The sequence below is a fragment of the Sciurus carolinensis genome, chromosome 1 (assembly GCF_902686445.1).
Source record: "Sciurus carolinensis chromosome 1, mSciCar1.2, whole genome shotgun sequence".
Classification (NCBI taxonomy): domain Eukaryota; kingdom Metazoa; phylum Chordata; class Mammalia; order Rodentia; family Sciuridae; genus Sciurus; species Sciurus carolinensis.
In genome coordinates this window covers 38776455-38803499 of record NC_062213.1, presented here as the reverse complement: position 1 = coordinate 38803499, position 27045 = coordinate 38776455, and the positions used below count along the sequence as shown (strand labels likewise).

The window sequence follows — 27045 nt, the reverse complement described above, 5'->3', positions numbered from 1 at the left end:
TCTTGGTCTTCTCTGCTTCTTTCTCCGTGTTTGTTTTATTCTTCCTTTTCAACAGACTGGCTTTTTCTCCTCATTTCTTAGGCCACCTGATAAGTTGCCCACAGCTCCCAAAGTCCCATAGTTACATTGACAAGTCCAACCTCTGTTGGCAGATGCACATTCTTAATTAATTCTGTTTGGGAAGTGGTACTCTTGGCCCAGTCATGCATGGTTATAGGAGACAGTGACATTTTACCAACACAACTGAGAATTAGTGGTCAATGTGAGCTTTGCAGAAATCCTCCACCAAAGGATCTGTTCTTTGTCACAGGTCTCTTACTGCTCTCACATTTAGTCTCCGCTGGATGGGCCAGTACTGATCACGCACCACCAGCCATTGCTTTCCACTCTGATTCTGAAGGTCTGAACAACATGTTCTGCTCTTCTCAAAGGGTTGCCTTCCCTGGATGGTGTTTGGTTTTAGAGAAAGGATCGTCAATGGCAAAGGGTTTCTAGAAGGACTGCTTCCCTAAAAACATGGACTCCTTTTTGCTGTGGTTTTCTAGCTTTTCCATTTGCAAATATCTGGTGATGTCGTTTCTCTCTATACATCAAAAACTGTCTGTGTCTGGAGAAAAGCTTTAAACCATGTTTTAAATCTTCTCATTGTCCTCCTCCTAAAATATAAGTCACACAAGGTGCATAAGACACACATGAGATCATTTCTTGTCCCCAGTATGCTTAAAATAATCAGTGCCACTCTTGCCAGAGCTTTCTTTTTAATGGACAGCTTCACAGATTCCATAAATATACTCCTAGTTCTGATGAGGTATGAGAATTTTACATATAATTTTCTGTTTTAAAAAATTGATTTTGTAATGTGATGTTTTAATATTTGTAGCTTAGTGGTGATTTCATTGTCTTTAGTTTTCTGATAACATAATATCTTCTGTTTATCCCCGGACTGAACTAAAACTCCATTAAATCTTATAGTTGTGTGGATTTTTTCCTTTTTCATAATTATGCAGAAAATGTTCCAGGTCAGACAGTTGTTCTTGATATCATTCAATAAATTAGAAACTGGACTTTTGCTGCTTTAAACTTAACTTTACAAGTTTCTTATACTTCTAAAGCACATGGACCTGATAGGCAAAGGTTACAGTGTTAGCACATGGTGACACTACAAAAAGAGAATCCTTCTGAGAGTTATTTGCAATCTAATATGATTTGCCTCTTCCACACACAGCTTAAAAAGAATAAAATGAAATATTCTTGAGTGTTTCTTTCTTTTCAGCTGTGTTGGTTGGTTTGCTTATAGCTACACATATGTTCCCAGAATCCTGAGCATTTTATTTTATAAGCACCTCCTGCCCACTGGCAGCTGTACTAATGTGTCCCAGAAGGCTTTGCTCCTATCCATCATCTTTAGGAGGGGTACTCAAAGCCAGTTATGATATTCATTGTTGTTGAAATGCAGAAAAGAAGAAAAAGTCTGGGGGGCATTGGGGAAATAAGAGGCTGAGTCAGACTCTTAGGAAATAAAGGAAAGGAAAAGATCCTGTGTACTCGGTGGACACAATTATAAATGCTTTTGAATGATGGGTAACAGTGCTGGATCGACTACTAAGTGTTTTACATCCAGAAGCCAAAGAAGGGAAATATAAAATAGAGTATTCCCTGAATACACTTTTAATCATTCTGTCTTCATAGTGTTGTAAAAATATGAAAAAAGGATCTAGGAATAGGATCTAGGAATTTTAAAGAGTCATGCCTGAGAATTTTGAGGTTAACTCTGTAAATACAAATGAAAGACCTTCAGCTAAGTGCTGTGAGAGATATAAAGGTAGAGAGGGTTCTAGCTCTAGTCCCAATGTGCCTGTAGTCAATAAGCTCAAAAAATAAGACAAGACATAGCCTGAGATGTGTCATTGAAAAGACATAGCAAATGTACCTCTTTAGACAAAGAGTTTATAGCTGATTGGGGGTATCAGGACAAGGCTTCACAGAAGAGATGGCTGTGGAGGGGATCCTTAAAAGATTAGGAGTAAAAAAAAAAAAATAGAAAGGAATTATGAAAAAAAATCAATATGAACAAAATTTCAAAATTAAATAGAGAAGGCAGAATATAACATTTCTAGGACTTGGCAAATAGTCTGATTTGACTAGTACAGGTTAGACAAGAGTGGGATTAATAGGAGAGTGATAATCTGCAGACACAGTTTGTTTGTCTGTCCATGGAAGGAAAGGAGAAGACCACTTATTCATTGAGTACCTACTGTGTGTATGTCATCTCTGTCTTCACTATAACCCTAAGGAGTAGCTATTGTTATCTCCACATTAGAGGTCGTAGCAGGGGTAGAACTATGACTCAAACCTGGGATTGTTTGAATCCCTAAGTCCTTCTGTGTTGTGCTGCCTTGACTAACTACATTTAGAGTATGGAGTTTATTTTTCATTTGATCAACCTTGACAAACCACTGGCAGTTCAGGATTTGGGATAAATTAACCTAGTGGTCTGGTAGAAATAGACTTGCAACAAGGAGAGACCAGAAATGAGAATGATAGGGACCTCAGAGATGGCAAAGGCTTTAAACTGAAGGGACTAGTTGGGATGGAGAAAAAGAAATGAATACAGGACATGTGTAGAGAAAAAATGGATGCTCTTGACAACTAATATGGTCATTTAAGGAAACAGTAAGAGAATTTTAAATATGAGTGAGAAATTTAAGCTCAATAAGAGGAAGGTAAGAGCATTTACACAATTTCGGAGATAAGGAGTCCCTGCTATGCTAAGCTCTGTTCTCTTTGTGAGGCACAAATTCTAAGCTTGAAACCAGTCCTGCAATGGAATGTTGTTGTTCGTTTATTAGAGGCAAGGAAGCTGAGAAGATCTGTAACGTTAAATGAGTTGCCCTGGACCTTTCTCTCAGAAAAATGCATGAAAGCACATGAGACTTAACATACAATTGCAGGAAGTTTGTAGACCCCTGTCAGCTAAGTTTGAATCATTGGTGAAGAATCCCAATAACACAAGAAACACTGCTAATCAATTAGGATTTGGTTCAGAATAAGAGGCAAAAAAATACAAAATGCCAGTAGCTTAAACAGAACAGAAGTTTATTCCTCTCAGGATTGATCAGGACTGCAAGTATCTCTACAAGGTTCTGAGGGCACAGGCATCTCTGGCTCATACTGCTCTGCTGTCTCCAGCAGTTGGTTTTTCTTCATGGTCCAAGATGGATGCACAAACTTCAACCAGCTTGTCCCTACTCCAACCATAGGAGGAGGAAAGAACCAACAAAAGCACATCTCCTCTTTTAAGGATATTTCTTGGAACCCACACCCTGTACTGCTGTGTTGCCAACATCACAGAGTCCAGAATTGTGTCACATGGCCACACCTAGTTGAAAGGGAAATTGGGCTCATTATCTGAGGAGGAAGGAAAGAGGAGATGTTGGGAGACAGCAGTATTCCCTGCTAGCCCCCTGAGGAGGGCTCTGCTGTGCTCTCCCGCCCTGCAACCTGCTTCTCCTCCTGCCTGGCTGTGAGGTACACCATTTAATGTATGACGCAGTGAGAAAACTAACTTTGTAATTCATTAATAAAAGGTCTGCTGAGACAGAATTTGTAGTCAGAACTTAAGACACAAATATTATTTTTGAAATAAAAAAATAAATAGTTTGAAATGCTCACATTCCTCACCCTTCAAAAAAGTAAGAGGTGGGGAAGGAATCTGTCAGTAAGATGTGCTTTTAAAGTAAATGGAAAACATTTGCAAACTGGAAGAATACTGAAGTCATTTTTGTCCTGTCACTTTATTTGGTGGTAGAAATTTTATTAGCCTATTTCTCTTTTCCCATTAAATACTCTTACATCTAAAAGTGGACAGGGTATTTCTTTCTGGAAACAGAACTATGCTTAGCAATGAGAGTGTGTTTGATGTTTATTGCTCAGTATTAAAAATGTTTGAGATGTAAAAAAGATAAAATGAAATAATAATAAATATGAATGATGTTCTAATGATCATCTTTTTATGAATTAGTCTCTGCCAAATAGAAATATTTCCCACTGAGATTCACAGCAGAAAACCATAATTCATTAAGTATAGATTCTTCATTGTTTAAGAGAGCAACAAACAGAAGAAAAGAGGAATGGATAAAGAGGCACTATAGCTCAACTCTTAAGAGCACAGTTTCTGGAGCTAGAGTCTCTGGCTCCAAACCCAAGGTCAGCTGGTGACCTCAGGCAAGTTACATAACATCTCTGTTCTTTATCTTTCTCATCTGTAAATTAGAGATAATAATAGCTCCTACTTCACTAAGTTGTTGGAAGGAATGACTGCTGGATGTAAAGAGCACTTAGTATGTCTAGCACATAGTAGAAGCCCACTACATGCCAGTTTGCCTCATGTTCTGCCCTAAATTTTGAATGTTAGAGGACAGTTGAGTTTTGATTATAAACTACAAATTCTTTCTCTTCCTTATCTTTTTATAAAGACATTGATCAGGAAAAAAATCTAACTTGATTACATGTTTTATACTGTTTTGTAGCAATATCTTTAAATATTAAAGTTAAGGATCTTGGTTCCCTTTTTAAACTTTATTGAGAAACAATTCACATACAGTTTGCCCATTTGAAGGGTTTGGTGGTTTTTAATATGTTCATTGAATTGTGCAGTCACCACCAGACTCAATTTTAGAACATTTTCATCACCTCAAAAAAAACCTACTACCCTTTAGTTATCACTCTCCAATCTCCCCATCCTCCATTTGCAACCACAAATTTACTTTGTTTCTATGTATCACCTTTATTGCAGACATCTCATGTAAATTGCCTTTTTGTGGTTGGCATTTGTCATTCAGCATATTTTATAGTTATCCAAGTTTATCATGGATCAATATTTATTTTTGTTGTCAAATAATAATTCTATTGTATAGCTATGCCAATTATAATTATCCACTCATCAGTTAAAGGGCATTTGGATATTTTCATTTTTTTGAATCCTTTTCCTCCTTACTTAGATTCTGTTCTGTACTACAAACTTGAGGGGGAGAACAAAAAGTGATGATGATTAATGATATTCTCAAGGTGTTCTTACATGCATTTTCTCAAAAAAACTTAGAATCTTCTAAGTTTCAAGAAACAAATACATTCACAATGATTATGCAGCAGAATATAGCAAGTGTTATAATCAAAGCACAGAGAAAGAAGTTAATATGGTAGGATATGAGCTAGGGAAAAAAGATTTAAAGTAAGATTCACTGAGACATTTGAACTTTATTTCACAAAGAATTTTATTCTATGAGGGTAGTGATTAAAATGGTTATTGAGCTAAGCAACAGCCATGGCCAATTACACAGGAAAGGATGAATTAAAGGATACTATAGGTTGGATGCATGGAGACCTGTTCACAGTGCATAGCAATTACTCAGAAATGATAAGAATGACAGTTGGAAGAGGAAGGAGGAAATTAATGTACGATAGACAGCTGGAGGCAGAATAAACAGATTTCAATGCCTGGACCTAGCCAGTAATGGGAAAGGAAAATTAAAGATGACTCTTTTGGTCTCTGCCGGGTGACTAAACGAATAGAACACCACCATTAATGGGGACTGGAAATGTCAGGAAAAATGGAACAGTCAGGCGTGTGGAAGAGATAATAAGTTCTGCATTGAACACTTACAATTTAAGATTTCAGGGGGAAAATCACAGTAGAAATGCCTATCAGAAATTTGGAAATCTGGGCTGATAATTGTGGGCAGAGAAGAGTCAGAGTTATTTAAGAAACAGTTTTGGGAGTCAGACTCATAGAAGTAAAAAGTGAACCCATCCAAGTGAAATAGAAGTCACAGTTAGAGGGAGTAAAGAGGTCAAAGATGAGAGAGAAAGCTTACTACGTCCAGATTAGGAATTATGGTTGGTTGAAGAGTATCATCCCCAAATTCATTTCTACCTGAAAGCTTCAAGTATGACTTTATATGGAAATGCAGTTTTTGCAGCTGTAATTAAGTTATGATGAGGTCATACTAGATTAAGGAAGGCTATAATCCAGTGACTAGTATCCTTGTAAGACAAGGGAAATTTGAATAGAGACACAGACAAATGGGGGGAAGACCATGTGCAGACAGAGGCAAAGATTAGAACAATGCAGCTGCAAGCCAAGGAACACCACAGATTGCTGGGAGACATTGGAAACCAGGAAGAGTCAGAGAAGGATTATTTTCTAGAGTCTTCAGAGGGATCATGGTCCTGCTGACATCCTAATTTCATATTCCTGCTTTCCAGAATAGTGAGAGAGTAAATGTTTGTTATTTAAGCCACGTAGTATGGTAATTTGCTGTGGAAGCCCTAGGAAACTAATACAGGAATCAACAAAGGAATGGTCACAGTGGAAGGCATAGGAGACTACAGTGTGAGGAAATGTGAAAAGTTCAGGAAGATTGGAATGATCAGGAGCATCGTGCCTGCAAACATAACATATTGTTGACTCGGGGGTCGGGGGGAAGCAAGCAGTGAATATAACATCTTTGAGGACATTGCTGATTTGGAGAGTTTTAGACACCAGGCAACCATGGTAGTCTTTCCCCCATTTATTAGATATTATGCTAATAGCTTTACATAATTATCTCACTTAATCCTCAGGCTACAAAAACTTATTCTTACGTTACACACATTGTTATTATTCTTATTTGATGGATAAGGAAGCTAAGGCTTTCCCAAGAGTATACCATGGGTAAATAGCAAAGCCAGAACTCCATCTCAAGCATTCTGATTACTGAATCTACCATTTAACTAAAGGGATGGGTATATACTTTGGACTGATAAACAAGTCTGTCTTATTGAATTTGAGATCCTTCGGGGCATCATTTTGAAGATGTCTTTCCTGAAACACACCTTCATAGATGATCAGTGGTTCTTGAATCTTGTCAATCTTTAGTATCATCCCAAAGCAGCAGCCTCCCTTCCCCAATCACAAAAGTTTTTTGAAATCCCCTTTTGTCCCCCACCTGAATTCCATATTCTACTCTATAATGTATTTTATTAATGTTTAAAATTATAAAATAATATTCTGATTTCTATTTTTTTCCTATACTATTAGTTATTGACAGGGTCTTCTTGTATTTTTTAAATTGATCTAAGCCAAAAGCATGTGTTGGACAGTTTTCTCTATCTTGCTGTCATACTATTTTGAAAGAGTAGACTTAATAAATAAGGAACTACAGATGGCAATCATTTTTTCACTGCTTCATTAGCTACATGGTGGCAAATCACTGAGTTGAGATACGCAGAATGCTGCCAAAGCAACTAAATCATACTTTGATTTTAGGCTTCTATTGAAAGGCATTCTGGTAAGTGTGTTTTCTTATTAACAGTTCTCTTACATCATATATTGGGCTGAAATGGTTTGCTAATGTACAATACATAATATAGCCTCTTTTAACTATTTATGAAAATACTCAACAGAGGTCATTTTTAAAGTGAAGAAAGATGAGTGATGTGGTTTTCTTTGGAGTCTCACTATATATATATATATATATATATATGCTGAACTAAGATTCTCAGAGAATTTGTTATCATCATGACTCTCAGCACAGCTCAAACTTCATTTTATTATAGTGATGTTGAAACAAACATACAGTTTTATCTTATATTTGTTGATTGAAAATTATTTAGCCTTGGAGAAATATTTGTAAAGTCAACCTTAACCATTCCTTAAATATAAACAATGATTTTATTAATCTTATTTTTTTAACCTTTATCATGACAATTTTTTCCTTCATGAAGAAAATAATTTATTTTTCAAAAATGTTATATTTTTATAATTTTTTAGTTGTAAATAGATACAATGCCTTTATGTTATCTATTTATTTTTATGTGGTGCTGAGGAGCCAACCTAGTGTCTCACACATACTAGGCAAGTACTCTACCGTTGAGCTACAGCCCCAACCCAGAAAAGTCATTTCAATGCTGAATTTCAAACACTATCAATATCAGGATCCTTTTATCTAAATCACAGTATATCTGTAAAAATAGCAAGCTTTCAAAGTTCCTTCCTATTTCATTTAAAAAAATCTAAAAAGATACAAATTACTGAATTTTTTCTCTTTTTTACAACTTTTGAGTACATTAAGGAAATTCTGAGATAAATGTTGATGTAAACCACTCTTAGTAATTGTTTTAGTGTATCATTAGTATACTCAGAATAAAAATGGTCTTGAAGACTCTTTACCACAATTTATCCTATTGTAAATTTGACTCCTTCTATACATAGCCCTACATTCTTTCTAAGCATTTCCTTGAACTTTCTAAAATTTATATACCATGTTAAAAATCTTCAAAAAAAAAAATCTTCACTAATTATTTGTCATCCCACATAAAAGTACCTTTATAAACTATCATATTAATATAATCAACACAGACCAGTAAATAAAATATTAATATTAGTATTATCATGTTTGTTTTAGTTCTTAGACTTTCTTTTTTTCTTTTCTTAATGATCCAATATAAATTGGGCCTTTTGTACAGTTTATAAATATGGTTTCATCACAATTATTTCTGTTACATGAACTCTATCATTCTAATGTGATTCATAAACTCATCTTGAGGGAAATTTCAATTAAATTTTAAATTTTTTTTCTTTGATATGCATCTTTACGGTATTATTTCCTAACATAAACTTCTATTATTCAATTGATTTTTTAAAATATTTTCAGTTGTCAATGGACCTGTATATTTTTTATTTATATGTGATGCTAAGAATCAAACTCAGTGCCTCACTCATGCGAGATAAGCACTCTACCACTGAGCCACAACTCCAACCCATTCAATTGATTTTAGTTGAAAAAATTTTTGATAATTTCCCTTGAAAAGAATTTTAAGTTTCTATCATGAAGAATTTCAAATATATAGTAAATGAAAGTAGAGTGATTAGTATAATTAACTTTGAATAGTCTCTCACCCATCTTGGTAATTACCAATATCCAGTTGTCCTTGTTACATCTAATTTCTCCTTGCATGTTTGTGTGTGTGTGTGTGTGTGTGTGTTTTACTGGGGTTTGAACCCAGGATTTCACACATGCTAGGCAAATGCTGTACCACTGAGCTACACCCACAGTCCTGTTTGTTTGTTTGTTTGCTTGTTTGTTTGTTTTGAGACATGGTCTCATTAAGTTGCACAGGCTGGTCTTGAAAATAGGATCTTCCTGCCTCAAACTCCTGTATAACTGGGAACATAGGCAGATACCATCGTGCCCGACTTCTTCACCAGTTTTGTTTTTTTTTTATTGTAAACAAATGGGATACATGTTGTTTCTCTGTTTGTATATGGAGTAAAGGCATACCATTTGTGTAATCATAAATTTACATAGAGTAATGTTGTTTGATTCATTGTTATTTTTTCCCTTCCCCCCACCCCTCCCACCCCTCTTTTCCCTCTATACAGTCCTTCCTTCCTCCATTCTTGCCCCCCTCCCTAACCCTAACTCTAACCCCTCCCACCCCGCATTATGTGTCATCATCCACTTATCAGCGAGATCATTCGTCCTTTGGTTTTTTGAGATTGGCTTATCTCAGCATGATATTCTCCAATTTCATCCATTTGCCTGCAAATGCCATAATTTTATCATTCTTTATGGCTGAGTAATATTACATTGTATATATATATATACACCACACTTTCTTTATCCATTCATCATTTGAAGGGCATCTAGGTTGGTTCCATAGTCTGGCTATTGTGAATTGAGCAGCTATGAACATTGATGTGGCTGTATCTCTGTAGTATGCTGATTTTAAGTCCTTTGGGTATAGGCCAAGGAGTGGGATAGCTGGGTCAAATGGTGGTTCCATTCCAAGCTTTCTGAGGAATCTCCATACTGCTTTCCAGAGTGGCTGCACTAATTTGCAACCCCACCAGCAATGTATGAGTGTACCTTTTTCCCCACATCTTCGCCAACACCTGTTGTTGCTTGTATTCTTGATAATCGCCATTCTAATTGGGGTGAGATGGAATCTTAGGGTGGTTTTGATTTGCATTTCTCTTATTACTAGAGATGTTGAACATTTTTCCATATGTTTGTTGATTGCTTGTAGATCTTCTTCTGTGAAGTGGCTATTCATTTCCTTAGCCCATCTGTCGATTGGGTTATTTGCATTCTTGGTGTAGAGTTTTTTGAGTTCTTTATATATTCTGGAAATTCGTGCTCTATCTGAAGTATGAGTGGCAAAGATTTTCTCCCACTCTGTAGGCTCTTTCTTTGCATTACTGATAGTTTCCTTTGCTGAGAGAAAGCTTTTTAGTTTGAATCTATCCCAGTTATTGATTCTTGCTTTTATTTCTTGTGCTGTGGGAGTCCTGTTGAGGAAGTCAGGTCCTAAACCGACATGTTGAAGATCTGGACCTACTTTTTCTTCTATAATCTGCAGGGTCTCTGGTCTGATTCCGAGGTCCTTAATCCATTTTGAGTTTAAGTTTTGTGCATGGTGAGAGATATGGGTTTAGTTTCATTCTGTTGCATATGGATTTCCAATTCTCCCAGCACCATTTGTTGAAGAGGCTATCTTTTCTCCATTGCATATTTTTGGCACCTTTGTCTAGTATGAGAAAATTGTATTTATTTGGGTTTGTGTCCGTGTCCTCTATTCTGTACCATTGATCTACCTTTCTATTTTGGTATCAATACCATGCCGTTTTTGTTACTATTGCTTTGTAGTAGAGTTGAAGATCTGGTATTGCGATACTCCCTGCTTCACTCTTTCTGCTAAGGATTGCTTTAGCTATTCTGGGTTTCTTATTCTTCCAGATGAATTTCATAATTGCTTGCTCTATTTCTGTAAGGTACGTCATTGGGATTTTAGTTGGAATTGTATTGAATCTGTATAGCACTTTTGGTAGTATGGCCATTTGGACAATATTAATTCTTCCTATCCAAGAACATGGGAGATCTTTCCATCTTCTAAGGTTTTCTTTAATTTCTTTCTTTAGTGTTCTGTAGTTCTCATTGTAGAGGTCTTTCACCTCTTTTGTGAGATTGATTCCCAAGTATTTTATTTTTTTTTTGATGCTATTGTGAATGGGGTAGTTTTCCTAACTTCTCTTTCTGAAGATTCATTACTTATGTATAAAAATGCATTGGATTTATGAGCATTGATCTTGTAACCTGCTACCATACTGAATTCACTTATGAGTTCTAAAAGTTTTCTGGTGGAATTTCCTGGTTCCTCTAAGTATATAATCATATCATCAGAGAACAGGAATAGTTTGAGTTCTTCTTTTCCTATTCGTATCCCTCAGTTTTTATTAATGATGTTATTGTTGTTCTGCTGTATTGTAAAAGAAGTTTCAGATATCATATCATTTTACCTTTATTATCAGAGCCAACAAAAGTAGTGATTCCTTATGCACATAAAATTTAGTGTATATTTAATTCTCTCCTGTTATCCCAAAACTGTATTGTTAGAGTAGGTTTTTCTGAATCAAGATCCCACTGTGGTTCATATGATATGTTTCTTCAGTCTCTTTTATGCTATAATGGTTTCCTGTCTACCCCGCACCATGCCTTTTATTTGCTGAAATAATTGGATCATTTGGCCTGGAAATTTTTTCCTATTTTGAATTGTGGGTTCATTGTATCTTTATAATATTTTTAAACATGTTCCTCTATCCACCATATTTTCTGTAACATTATTGTTGTTATAGAAGCTTAATTAGATATAAGTTGAATTTTTTTTTAAAACATACCTCCTAGGTATCCTTTTGCATTATGGCAGAGGCACATATGCCTATTTATGTCACTTACGCTAAAATTGGTCAGGTGTTTTCAGTCTCACCTATCATTATAAAGTCCCCATCAACCTTTTAAATAGTGGTTTTAGCACCCAGTGATGTGTACCATGGTTTGTCAGCAGTTTCCCCAAACCCCAGAAAGTAACTTCATTGTATTTTTTACTAAAAGAGGCAACCTGCATTTATTGAGCATTTCTGCATGTCAGAAGTTATGATTGACAATTTACCTATCTTTTTTGCCTTGTTCTTCCCCAAATCTTGTGCATTTCATATATTACTATAGTTTGATAGGTAAGGAAACTAGAAATAAAGAAATTAATTTTCTCAAGTCATACAGTAAGTAAGTGGACCCAGTTATGTAGACTTGGGGAATTGTTTTGTGAAAAGTTAACCTTGAGAACATTCATTGAGAAATGGATAAAGTAAACTATAACCAGGCTGAATGAAAATGACATCAGTTGCATTTGTACTGTTTCTAGTAAAGTGATGCTAATGTCATATAAGCTTAGTAGTACTCAAAGCAATTCCAGCATTAAATGTCCCTTTAATGAGCTAACAATGTAAGCTCATTTTATAGAAACAATGGTAGTTCATTTTATAGAAAGTCATGGTGTTCACCAAATACCATTTATATAAAATAAAAAACTGCATTATAACACATTTTCTTCAAGTGTTTACACATCTTTTGTTTTCATGGTTTGGAGTTTATCTTGTCCAGAGCAGCAAGTTGATGTTCATATGACCTCCCAAAATCCTTTTCAGCCCTGAAGTTCGTTCTCACACTAATGAATTCAAACAGAAGAGGATTATTGGGCCAGAACTCAAAGTGTCTTCAGAGCCAGAATGTAGGAAAAGTTACAAAATACAGATGTCTGTCAGGGATGGGATCCAAAGAGAAAAGCATGCCAGAAGTTAGAAATAGATATGTTGTTATACCAAAAAAAAAAAAAAAAAAGTCTTGAATTTGACTTTTAGCCAAAAAAAAAAAAAAAATTCTTTAAAATACTTAGATCAAACTGTTAAGTGAGGTTCTAGTTGGGGATAAATAGTTGGGGCAGGGGGATTGTTCATTACATTCAAGTGAATGCAGCCAGCCCTGAGTTCCTCAAACCCGTGCCAGATTTTACCTTATAGAGAATCTATAATCCTATATTCTTTTATCACAAATAAAATCATTCTGCTGCTCTTTCCAATTATCAGTTTTTACATGTCAAGAATTATAAATAGAACCTAAAACCTTTAAAATATTGTGTAATTATGTAAGACATGGCAAAATGTTTGTATTTTTAAGTAAGCTTTTTTTTTTTTTTTTTAGTGAGGGGAAAAATCTCTAAAATTAATGCCATTTTTTAATTGCATCCTAAACTTTTAAAATTGGTTATATTAGGGAGAATTTTTTTTCTTTATGGTTCTTTTTTGCTTTTTGAAGAGCAGCTTGTTCTAAGAATATTTTTCCCCCTTTGGGTAGCAGGACCAGGTGAAAAGAATAAGAGAGGGTAATAATCAAGAAAGTTCCTGATTATTCTGTGCAAATTTAAGTGTATCTATGGGTACCACTGGTTGTTGACAGGGTTGTTGTCATCCTTATCCAGGTTATTTGTTTATTTTGTATTTTACACTTTAATTTTTTTCATTTCCATGAATCTTAAGGGAAAAATACCCCACAAATAGTCTGTTTCATACCCCTAAACAGGAAACTAGGTGTCTGTAGCTTTTATTTTAACATATGACATTATGAATTTAACTAAATTGTCTCAAACACATTCCCAAAACTCATCTTTTCCACATTACATTCTTTCTACATGATGATCCATTTAATAGGACATAGGTCACCACCAAATAATGGTGGTCAGTACAGCCAGAAATTCTATCTGCAAATTCATGAAGAAATAGCTAGTCATTACAGTCCAGGAAATTTGCCTCTTCTTAGATTTTCTAAGAGAAGATTTTGCAAGACTTAGAGAATTATAGATATGTATGAGAGCATTCTTTGTTCCCCTAGCTACCTGAAGCCTAAAAACAAACTAAGTGGACAAACTGTGGTTTGGTATGTTCAGTTGGTTTGTAAGCAGATGTTTTCTAACACCCTATGGCTACTCTTTTTAGTCTTTTTAAGTTTAAGGTTTGAGTAATTCACACTGAACTACTAAAAATCATTATTTCAGGCAACTTTAACATGACAGACAATAGGAAAAGAATCATGACAATGTTAGAGACCTTCTTGTTTCTTTGTGATGCTATATATCATATATGTGCCTGACTACTTTTTTTTTTTTTTTTTGCATTCCACTTTGGGGCTACAGTATTAAAATGGTCACTGATGAATATGATTGTTTAAAAAAAACTGTACACTTTGCTCATATTTATTTATCAGATTTAAAAAACATTTTTCAAAATTCTATGAAGTTTTATATGTCATGAACAAAATTTAAAATACACAATAATGACAAAAAAATGTTTTCTCATTTGGGCATTTACATTGAAATACATATCCATTTTTAAACAGAGAGTACATTATGGTTTGTGCCAGTTACATTATCATTTTGTTCTTTTTGTTTTTGTGCATGATTTTGTTTTTCGCTGTACTGAAGATTAAACCCAGAGCCTTGTGTAGACTAGTAGAGCAAGGCAAGTGCTCTACTGCTGAGCTACATCCCCAGCCCACATTGTCATGTCTTGTCAATCAGATTTATGGATGTTTTAAATGTAACAACTCACATTTAGTTTAAATTAAATGTATTTTGTATTCATTCATGATGAAATATTTCGAAGGTAGGAAGGCCTTAAAATGAACCCTGAAAAGATCAAATGCATCTTATATATGTGTGGATTTGTTATTTTTACGTATTTGTTTCTTCAGTTTTCCTCCACAAAGCTCTCCATAATATCCTCTATCTCAGCTTACTGGGAACATTGCCCTCCTTTTGAATGCTCATATTACTGATTTCCGTTTACTTTGGGTTTCTTGAGGAGAGAGTTTGTATGATATTTTCTTTGATTTCTAGTACCTAACATTTACTTGGTGTTGTTGACCATGACTAAGTGGAAGCTTAAGATGAAATAGAATAAGGTTAGTTTAATGTATCAAGACTGTCTCCTAAAACATCATGGCTAAAGTAAAACCCTGTCTGCATCTTCTTTATAGTCTGGACTTTACATGCTGTTATCATTAGCTGTTTGGTGGATCTCTAAGTAGGCTAATGACAAAGAAAACCATCCAATAAGTCTGATAAGAAGTAAAGATATAAGATATCCAGGATTGGTGCTTATTCTGCCACAGGGTACAATTAAGGAGAAGCAGGTAATCATAGAGATTCACAGACAGGAGCTCCATATGTAGAAATATGCACAGATAAGATAGTATTACTAAGTATTGTAAGCACCATATATGTTATAGAAGTTCAGAAGAACTTTTATTTTGGATTATTAAGGGTTGTTTGGGGAGGTTGTTTTTCTGAGAGGTAGTGTAGTGAGTAGATTTGAAAGATTATATGAGATTTCAAGAAACACTGATGAAAACAAGCTGATGATGGCTAAAGACATATGTAGTATTAAAATAGAAGAGTAGTCTGGGGAAAGAGGACCAGGTTGTGCTTAATTCTATAGAATATTGTACATAATTCCATTTTGACCATTCTAAGATTTATTCTCCTAGGTTATCTACCCAGAATACCAGAGGCCAAACAAAGTTACTGTTTTCAAAGCTACACTATTCCTTACTCAGGAGTTGATTGTACCAGTCCCCTCTTTTTTTTCTTTCATACTTTTTCTTCTTCCTACCTCCTGTTATATGTCTACAAGTAATTTTTCTTCCCATTAGCACCTCCGTCAGAGTCAAAATCACATGAGTCTCTCTTGCATACTTATCAGCAGCTCTTATAGAAGATCTAGTGAAAAGATAGGACTTTGATATGCACTTACAAGGTGATCTCTGCCCCTGATAAATAATTAAATCACATTGATTTAGACTATCCGATTATAAAGACAGATTCATATGTATCAGAAAAGTATAGAATAAGTACATTTCTGGAAAAAGCATATTTTAAAAAAACACTTAAAATCACTGCTGGCAACCCCAGGTAATTGACTATTTACTACTTCTTTATAAGCTCTATGAAGTTAAGAATTATATGTGTCTGTCTTGCTGACCATCATATTCCTATCTTGCCCTTACCATGGGAATATTTAATAAATATTTTATAAGTAAGTATTATACTTATAAAATATTTATTAAATTATAAGTAAGCATGTGATACATATACAAATATCTATTCAATAAGTATAATTGAAAAGTATAATTGAAAAGTCTGTTTCACCCATTTGCAAGTGAACAAGTTATTTGTTGACTTTTAAAGTATATCATGTACATTTAACTGTGTTTGATATAAATGAGTAAAATACCTAAATAGTTAGAAATGAGACCAAGGCACAGTGTGAATTTAGGGTTTTTAGTCAGATAAAAAGAAACCCTGAAATAGTAAAGTTGCCCTATTTTGAGGCAATTTTGACTCAGAAAGTCTTAATATATTTTTATTATTTCTCTTTAAGAAAAAATATAATCTTGAAGAATGTCATATGACACACCTGCATTTGCTTGAAACCTGGTAGCTTGATCAGTTGATAAGATAACTGGGTCATATGTTAAGCTTTTTTAAAAAACAACCCAAACATAGATCTTAATAAAAGAATGTTACACATTTCCTTTTAAAGGCTAAGAAGTATTTCTCAGGGCTCTTAAATTACCATATTCTGATACCAAGGGAAAATAAAATCTGGAGTTAGAGACTTGTTTGTACTTAGAGGGTTTTCCGGACAGGAAGGCAGTCTTGATGCAATGCAGTAAGCCACAATACCAGTGGGGCATTACAGGTGAAAAATCTGCAGCTGTACCCTTCACCACAATGTATTACAACTGTACACTGAAAATTTCCTGTTCAGAAATAGAGTTTGGTTAACTTTGTTTCCCAAGAGCAGATCACATTAGAATGTTATAAAATCATGATTTCCTGCATTTGAATACTTGTGGTTTCTCAACTGGTTCCAATGTTACAAGGCTTTTTTTTTTTTGGTGTAACTTCTATTACTTGAAGATGCATAGAAGCTTTTCTTTTCCTTGTTCAAAATCAACTTATAAGCACATACATACAAAAAGAAATATATGCAGAAACAATGGAGACTACAAACATTTATATTTTATTGCATTATTAAATGATAGACTTTTACAATGAAGTAGAAACAAAACATAGATTCTAGGGCTGGGACTGTAGCTGAGGATGTGTCTCCTGTTGTTAATTATAAATAACTGATATGAAAAGTGGTCTTTATATTTAAAAGGACATTTGAACCCATTCATAACTAGAACCCTCAATTATTGTGTGAAGGCAGAACTGTGTGATCATATTTCACTACAGGAGAGACCAGGCTCAGGCTTTTATAGCAATCACCTTGTGAGAACTAACCAGTGTACCACAAGAGTGACTTTAATCCTTTTTGAGGGCATGCCCTCGGTGACCTAAAGATCTACCTTTGGGCCCCACCTCTCAAAGGTTCACCAATTCCCACATTGTCATAGTGGTGACCAAGCTCCCATCATGTGAACCTTCACAGGGATAAACAACATCCATATCATAGCAACAATAAATATCAGACCTTACAAAATTAGTTTGTAGATATCAATAAACAACAACTGAAACAAATCGCAATGATGATAAACCCTGGGGAAGGGTCAAAATCTGATTTTTATAATTTTCATTGTTTATAAATAAGTTAAAAATAATGTTTATATTAAGCATACCTAATGTTATTAATATTATAAAGTTTTACATTATTTAAAATATCAAATTTCCAACAAAAATTTATGAGTAAAGTAAGAAAGTGGGGACTGGGGTTGTGGCTCAGTGGTAGAGTGCTTGCCTAGCATATGTGGGGCACTGGGTTTGATTCTCAGCACCACATATAAATAAATGAATAAAATAAAGGACTGTCAACATCTAAAAAAAACAAATTAAAAAAAAAAGTGTGACTCATGTAAAGATAAAGCCTAGATGTTTGACTTACTAGACAAACAGTTTAAATCAGCTGTTTGAAATGTGTTCAAAGAACTAAAGAAAGCTATGTCTTTAGAACTAAAGGGGGATATTGGAATGATGTCTGACCAGATGGAAAGTATCAATATAGAAAAATACAAGCTTCAATATTTCTTATCCAAAATGTTTGGGACCAGAACTGTTTTGGATGTCAGATTCTTTTTTGAAACATTACATACATATAATGAGATATCTTAGGGACAGGACCTGTGTTTAAACATGTAATTTACTTATATTTCAGATATATACACTGCATAAAGGCAATCTTATACCATATCTTTCATAATTTTTCACACTGTATTGTGTGCCTGTTTTGACTAAAACCCATCATGAAGTTGCATGTGGAATTTTCCACTGTAGAATTAGGTCAACAAAGTTTCATATTTTGAAGCATTTTGGATTTTCAGATGAAGTATACTCAACCTGTAATAATTTTTAAAAACAAGTAGAAATTCCAGAGTTGAAAAGCATAATAACCAAAATAAAAATTCGCTTGGAAACTAAACAGCAGACTTGAGTAGACATAAGAAAGAATCAGTAAGTGAAAATGGGTCAGTTGAGATTATTCTGAAGAAAAAAAAAGAAAAAAAGAACAAAGAGAAATGAACAGAACCTAAGAGACCTGTGGTACATCATCAGGTGTACCAATATATGCATAATGGGAGTTCCAGAAGAAAAGAGAATGGGAGAGGAACAAAGAATATTTAAACAAATAATGACTAAATACTTTCAGTCAAATTTAATGAGACATTATGCATCTAAGAAACCCAATGACCTCCAAGTAGCATTAACTCAAAGAAAGATACCCACCCCTAGATTCAAGCTGTCAAAAGACAAAGAATCTTGAGGTCTGTGTGGAGCCACGGATCGGGTCTCTGTTCTGCAGGATGGGGTTTGTTAAAGTTGTCAAGAACGAGGTCACTTTAAGAGATATCAAGTGAAATTTAGAAGATGAGAGGGTAAAACTGATTACTATGCTTGGAAATACTTGGTTACCAGGGACAAAAATAAGTACAACACACCGAAATACAGGTTGATAGTTCATGTAACTAACATATCATTTGCCAGATTGCTTATGCTCTTATAGAAGGGGATTTGATAATCTGCACAGCATATGCACATGAACAAAATATAGTGTGAAAGATGGCCTAATAAATTATGCTGCAGCGTATTATACGGGCTTGTTGCTGGCCTACCAGCTTCTCAGTAGGTTTGGTACGGACAAGATCTATGAAGGCCAAGTGGAGGTGATTGGAGATGAATACAATGTGGAAAGCATTGATAATCAATCTGGTGCCTTCATCTGTCATTTGAATGCATGCCTTGCTAGAACTGCAACTGGCAGTAAAGTCTTTGGGGCCTTGAAGGGAGCTGTGGATGGAGCCTTATCTATCCCTCAGTACCAAACAATTCCCTGGTTATGATTCTGAAGGCAAGGAGTTGCCTTCAGAAGTGATGGAAGCACATCATGGTCAAAATGTTGCAGATTATATGTGTTATCTAATGGAAGAAGATGAAGGTGCTTACAAGAAACAATTCTCTCAGTATATAAAGAACAGTGTTACCCCTGACATGATGGAGATGTGTAAGAAAGCTCATTCTGCTATACAAGAGAATCCAGTCTATGAGAAGAAGCCCAAGAGAGAAGTTAAAAAGAAGAGGTGGACCCTCCTAAAATGTCCCTTGCCCAGGAAAAAGATCAGGTATCTCTAAAGAAGAGAGCTTCCTTCCTCAGACCTTAGGAATGGACTGCTGAGAACTAAACCAAACAACAGTTTTTCTATGAAGTTTTTTCAGATAAAGATAATAAACTTACTGAACAAGCAACTAAAAAAAAAAAGACAGAGACCCTTGAAAGCAATAAGAAAGAAGTGACACATTACATATAAGGGAGAACACTAAGATTAACAGCTGATTTCTCATCAAAAACCGTAGAGACCAGAACACAATGAAATGACAAAAAGTGCTAAAAAATAAATACTTGCCAAATTAAAGTACCTATGAATGACTGAGATAAATGACAAAAGTCAAAATGTATTCTACATTATTTGTTTCCTGAGATTCTACTTTAAAGAATCCAGAACTGGAAATTGTAAATGACATGAGTCTATTTTTCTTTAATCTAGAGATGATTTGTTTAAAGAACAGTATTTACAGCCAAAGATCTGTCACTTAACTAAATGTGTAGTTTTGAGCAGATTACCTAACTTCTCTGAACCCACAGTTAACTTATCTGAAAGTGGAAATATTTTCCTAAAATAATATATAAGAAAAATCTTAGTAAAGTGTAAAGTGCTGTTTAAAAGGTAGTGTCTTCCTTCTCCTCTCCAGCTGCCATGACTATTGCTGCTACTTCTAGAAGCCCAGATGGTGGTGGAAGCTGTGCTTCCCTCTGTTATAATCACCTGTTGACTTGGCATCCTGGGAAATCTAGACATGTGGGAGGAGTGATGAAGGTAGTAATCTCTCCTGCAGCTAAACTTTAATAACTAAGTCCAGAATGGAAACCCTCTTGTATTTATAAACTCTACATGGGCAGCTAACCTATTTTGTCATAAGACAAAGGAAAGGACAATTGAAGCAGACTAAAAGGATGCATCAGTTGTTAGATCTCTCTTTGTATCTACTATCTCTTTATTATGGACGTATCAACAGGGAAGACACTTCTGTATCATTTTTCTAGGTGGTCTAGTGGGATTGAATGGGAAGAAGAACATAATTGCCTAGCTTCAGCAGCCCCTGCACAAAGAAGTCAGAGCTGTTCATCCACAAGGACAGATGGGCAGTTGTAACCCTGCTAATAGTCTTGGCAGTACTACTAAGTAATAAAAACAAATTAAGTGCCAAAATATCCTTTGTACCAAAAATATTTTTAAATGGCCAACACACATGCAAATCCTCCCAAATTAGCCATCAGATGGAAACAAATTGTGGAATAACATTTTAAATGCAAAAATAGATGTGCTCTTACCAACTGGCAGATATACAACCTAAAATATATGCAAAGACCACATATGCTTAGAGTACAGTTTATTATGTATGGCTGGCTAATTTTTTAGGTCCTGTCAAATAATGGATAGGAAAACAAAATGTAATAAAAAAAATATATAATCTTGACAGTCATTTGAAATGTACCATGTGTTACATGTGGAATGTTTTCCAGTGAAACCAATTTACTTGTTCCCACTTCCCATGACTCAGTACTAGATATTCAGGCTTTCTAAACTATTTTTTGGCAACCAAACTTTCTTGGAATAGTCATCTTTCCTTCAAGTTATTCAGTACAGGCATTAGTAATAAATCCTCAGTTATAGATATGTAACTAAAGATCATTCCTATCATCTCTTTCAAACCTAAAAGCACATAATAAAGTTATTTTAAATAGATCACACAAAATAGAACCCAACGTTTTCCTTGAGAAAAATTAATTGCTACCATATGAAGCTGTAAGCATAATATGACCACATTAGATTTTTAGTTTAATTATGTCACTACTAACCTACAGATTAGCTGAGCAATGTCAACTTTTAACAGAAAGACAGAAGATTAATGCACTGAAGTTTGTTAACAATGAATGCAATGGCAAAATGACTTGAGTGGATGAACCAGTAAATACATAAAAGTCCTTTTTAGAATAAGATGGCTAAAGAAGGTGACGTTGTTCTCTTTTCAGCAACTATCTTCATTCATTCATTATTATTTCTTTTTTGGGAGTGGGGGCAGTGCTGGGGAGTGAATCCAGGACCTCTTCCATGCAGGGCAAATGCTCTATTCCCAAACTACATCCTCAGCCCACATTGATTAATTTAAAAGTACTTATTAAGCATATACTATATACTAGACCTTGTTCGATGAATTTATTGGCAAAATAGTTATAGTTCTTTAAGATACTGGTCTGAGAACACATGGCATTAAAGCCAGGCTTAAAGAAGTAGCAGTAGGCTACTTTTAAAATCATACTGCCACCCCTGCACCTCATAAATCAGAATGCAGTTTCAATACTTCCTACTTTCCTAGTCACCACCCAAACTATAAAATGTATCCTTTTTATTTACTGATTTGAATGTCTTTCTTTTCCAGTCTTACCAACCTCCCTCCTCCTCCACCTTCCATACCCTTCCTTGGAGCCCTCTGGAACACCTACTTTAAAGTTAATGAGCTCCCTAAACCCCAGCACCCTCTTCTTCAAGCATTTCTTCTGTTTTATTACCTTAAATAAAATTGTGTCCCCTATAACCCTATTTACAGCAACATGAAGTGGAGACTATTTAATTTCTCACATCCCTGTTCTCTAGTGAGAAGATGTAAGGTGTTCTCTCTGCTCATCAATGCCACTTGCCTTGACTCTACCCTACTGTCAAATCCCTGTTTCTTTTTGCCTCATCCCATCTAATCATACCATCCTTACATTTCTTTGTTGTTGCCTTTCACTGACTTTATGAGCACTGTTTCTCATTCCTAAAAGTCATTGGCTCACAACTTTCCTCCTTCCTCTTCATTTCTAGCAGCATCTATGTGAATGACCCAGCACAAACTGCCTTTCTCTCATCTCTCAGTGATCTCCTCCATTCCATCTACCACTCACTTCCACACACAAGCCCTGGATCTTGACATCATCTATTTTCTGCCTCCCAAATCATTTGTTACAGCATCGTGATCTTTCTCACAGTCTTATTGCCCTCTAGCCTACTTACCCAACAATTGCCACTACAGTCATACTTTATATGTTGACCTATGTATAGTTCTCTGATTTCTCCCTATCCATCAACTTACCGTTTTCATATAATTTTTTAGTGAGCTTATATTCTTAACTCATCACTTAAAACATTGTCCTGCAAATAAATACCCTAAACCTCAATGCCTTCCCTTCCATTATGCCCTCCTGACAAAAGGTAAAGCCTTATAGCTTTGCATCAGCACAGTTAAATTCCTTTGGCTATTCTCTGGAATAACCAACTTCTTACTCAGTATTTCCATTAGAAAGACTCATTGGTGCCTCCAACTCAGCTTGTCCAAAGATGAACTTCTGACCTTCCCTCCTTTACCCCACATATACCACAGACCTACTCCCTAGAGAAACAAATCAGACTTTTACCCATTTCAGAACTGATATCAGCATCCACATCATTGCTCAGGCCTGCAATCTCGGAATCATCCTTGATAATTTCCTCTCATTTCTCATATCTGATCAATCAACTAGACTTACTAATTTTATGTCTTAAGAATCCTCAGTGCCACCAACCTCTAAGTTATTACCATTTCTAGCTCAGAGCTCCTAATTTGTCTTATGGCATCCATACTTAACCTTTTAAAATCCATTCTCTATAATATCCAGAATCCTTGAAAAATGTAAATTTAACTATATCACTTCTTTATTTAAAACCCTTCAGAGATATACCATTGACCTAAAGAGTTAAAGTCCAAAATCCTTAATTGTACTTAAAAATAATGTAAGTAAGTTTTATTACCCTCATTTTACAAATGAGGGAAATGTGGCTTAGGTCATTAAATAGATTGCAAGGTCATAGAGTCTCGATTTAAGTGGCAGGACCTGAATGTTATCCCTTGTGGAATATCAGTGAGGTGTTTTGTTTTTGTTTTTTTTTAAGATGGAAAAATAAGATAACATAAAGATTATTATCTGTATTATTTTCTTTTATAAATTTATGGCTCTCTATACACACACACATACAATATATATTTGGATGATTTAATAAAATTACCTTTAAAATACTAATTATGCTTATTATTAGCATTTGTTTTTAAATACTGAAGACAGTATATATTCTTATGATGGGAAAAAAGGATAATTGTGTGACTTGTACTTTAAGGCATAAAATTTTTAATGGGTATTTTTTTGGAGTGAATTTATTAATACCCCTTTATTAACCAATGAAAATATAGTATAAAAAGTAAAATCCTTGAACACATAACTAACATGTATTGGGATGTTTTTCTGAAGCAGTGTTCTATTATTTTCTGAAATTTCAGAGTTGTCCAACTATAGTATATAACTATAGGGTCAGCTTCACCTAAGTTGTAAACTAAATGAAGTTTTTCTTTGACTCTCCTGCACATCTGTTTTTGAGCCCCCACAGTTCTTCCTTCCCCCAACTTATGTTGGTACTACTTTTTTTTTTTTTTTTTTTTTTTTGTGGTGCTGGGGATCGAACCCTGGGCCTTGTGTATGTTGGTACTGTTCACGTTCACTGCCCTTAAATTGCCTGATAGCTTCCCACAGCACTTCCCAGTGTGAACTTCCCCATGTTATAGACTGATTCCAACCCCATCAGAACTAACTAGTTCTTTTTCCTTAAGTTCCTACTCCACTTTACAGTGTGACTGCAAGTTTTCATTAACTATTGTATGTTAGCTCTAATATAGAACTTCTGGAGTCAATGCCAGGATCAAATATTTTTTTGCCGTTTCCTGTGTTATCTGTCTACAAAAAGATTATGTTGAACTTTACATTGCATTATTTGTATTCTAAAAAACCCATCAGGTGTCTTAGTCACTTTTTCTAAATTCATTTGCCTCTTCCGCTGAGATTCTTATATGCCAGTTAGAGGTTCATACCTCACTTCCCACAACTCTTCCACCCCTGGTTTTGAGTCTCCTATACCAAAGGGCAGGGTCACTGGAAATCCAAAGAGAAGTTAAACAAGGAAATTCTTTTACATAATAATAATAGGATGCATAGAAGGCCAGTTTGACAAGCATGCAGCAGATGAACTCACTGAACTATGGTCACAGTATTTCTGAACATCTGAGTTTGAGGTTTCTTTTCTTTAGATAACCCACTGTTAGGAAATAATAGCAGGACTCTATGACTTAACCTGATTCTAGTCACAACATAACATAAAGTTGCCTTCAGGAGAGTTCTTTGAGCATGAAGAGGATAAATAATTATTAGATAACATTTATTAAGCTCTTTGTTTTTGCAAAAATTCATGAGAGTAGCTCTGTTAATATCCCTTTTTAGAGATATAGAAACTGATGTTAGAAAAATTAATTTGCCAAAGAACTTATAACTAATGGAGATAGGATTTGATTCCCAGTAAGTCTGACTACAGAGTTCATGTTTTTACTTTTGTACTTCATTGTGGAGATTCTTTAATGTGCCAGAAATGGGCTGAGTAGTCTGGTTTGTATGTATTCATTCATTCATCTATGAATTATTCATTCAGCAACTCTTTTTGAACATTCGTTGTATATACTATGCCAGGTGCTAAAAAAAATCCAAAGTTTAGCCAAATGGAAATCATTCTCTCAAGGAATGTGTCTACCAGGGAAGATATGTATAGAAATAAGTATAACTTGAGGTATACAGTGATAAAAGCTATGAAACAGATTCCTATTTTTAAATTTTGGTATTCAGAAAAGGGAGAGTTTTTCCATCTTGAGAGATGAAAGGTAGCTTTTAATTTAGTCCTTGATAGATGGAAGACATTGGACAGTGAGAAAATAGAGTGTACAGGTATTTTAGACTGAGAGGGAATATAGGAACAATGACCCAGAGAGAGAAAGAGAAAATTATGCCATGAATAGCAAGAAAAGGGAATTTCAAGAAATGATAGCTAAACATGGAATACTATGAATATGTTACTTATCAAAATCTAAAACATGTGCCTTTATTTCACCACACTGTTAGGCTCTTACATATATTTATTTTGTTCTCCCTTCTTCCATCTAGCATCTCTTCATATGTGAATGCTCAACTCACTTTTTAAAGAAAAGAAACTTCATCGTAGGTGGAAGTGAAATATATTGCCATTGTAAGATTGAGAATCAGATATACGTCTGTTTGCCTAGCATTCATGAAGTTCTGGGTTTGATGCCTGGTACCACCAGGGTAGGATGGGGTGGATCAGTTATGTAGGCAGAAAAAGTTAAGGAGAAATCTGTTCACTCAGGAAACTTTTTTGAGATCATACTATGTTTTCCAGACTGTGTTAAGTGCTAACAATAAATTTTGAATTAATGTGTACTTTTTATCCTCAAGAATCTCAGAGTCTAATAAAAGAGACAGACATGTAAGTTAGGAATTGCAGAGTGTAGTGAGCTCTGTGATAAAGGATTGTACTAGGAATAGAGATGACAGAGGAGAGGCTGTGATCAGCTCAGGGTGGTCATTAGGGAATGCTTCTAGAAGGAAGCACATCTGTGCCAAGTGTCTGTCTTTCTCTCTCTCTCTCTCTCTCTCTCTCTCTCTCTCTCTCTCTCTCTCTCTCTCTCTCTCTCTTTCTCTCTCTGGAACCAACCTAGTGCCTTGCCTTATGCGTGCTAGGCAAGTGCTCTACCCCTAAGCTACAACTCCAGCCCCTCTCTCGCTCTGTTTTTAAGACAAATAGGATCAACCCCCATGTTCTTGTTTTTAAATTAATATTTTTAAGTATAGTAATATATACTGGGTACTTTTTGTGTTCGTGTATATAGATATTCCTTATTCATTTTGACAGTTGTATAGTAATCCACTTTGAAGATCTAAAACTAACCCCCATTGATATTCGAGTTGTTTCCAATTTTATTACTAATATACATAGTATTAGATTTACTCCTGTATGCAGTAAATATGTACAAACACACAAGATACATAAAATATATATATATATTTATATACACACACACACACACATATGTATGCATACACACGTCCTTGCATTGGAATCCCTATAAAACAAATTCTTAGAAGTACACTTCCTAGGTAAAAAAATATAAGCATTTAATAGGTATGCTAAATTACCCTCCAGAAATACTGTGAAGAAGTATTTTTCCACCCCTGAACAAAAATTGAAATTATTAGTCTCTTAAACTGCCAGTTTAATAAATAAAAATGTTACCTTATTATTTTAATTAGGATTTTTTTTTAGTATGGGTTGAGTACCTTTTCATGTCTACTGGCTGTTATATTTCTTCTGTGAACTAATTGCTGTCAGGGTCTGGGATTTTTACTCTATGCAAGCTAGTAAGTTATCTTTTTAATGTTTCATGTATGCTAGCAGAAGACATAAGACTCCTGGGTCAGAAACAAAAGCTTTATTGCTTTTGGAACAGTGAACAGCATGATCCTCATATTTGTACTGGTTCCTCCTTGCTCCCCAAGTCCCACAAGTATGATGCAGAAGGGTTCCAGGGGAATGCTATGCATGCAGTAGATATTTGGTACAGTAAAGGACCATGGAACTTGGCAGGTACACT

The 27045-nt window shown here is 35.0% G+C and overlaps 1 protein-coding gene across 4 annotated transcripts in view; it reads left to right on the top strand.

Moving 5' to 3' along the window:
- Vps13b (vacuolar protein sorting 13 homolog B) overlaps positions 1 to 27045 on the top strand; it is an 829431-nt gene that overhangs the window by 703831 nt on the left and 98555 nt on the right. The gene's annotated exons all lie outside the window — the stretch shown is intronic.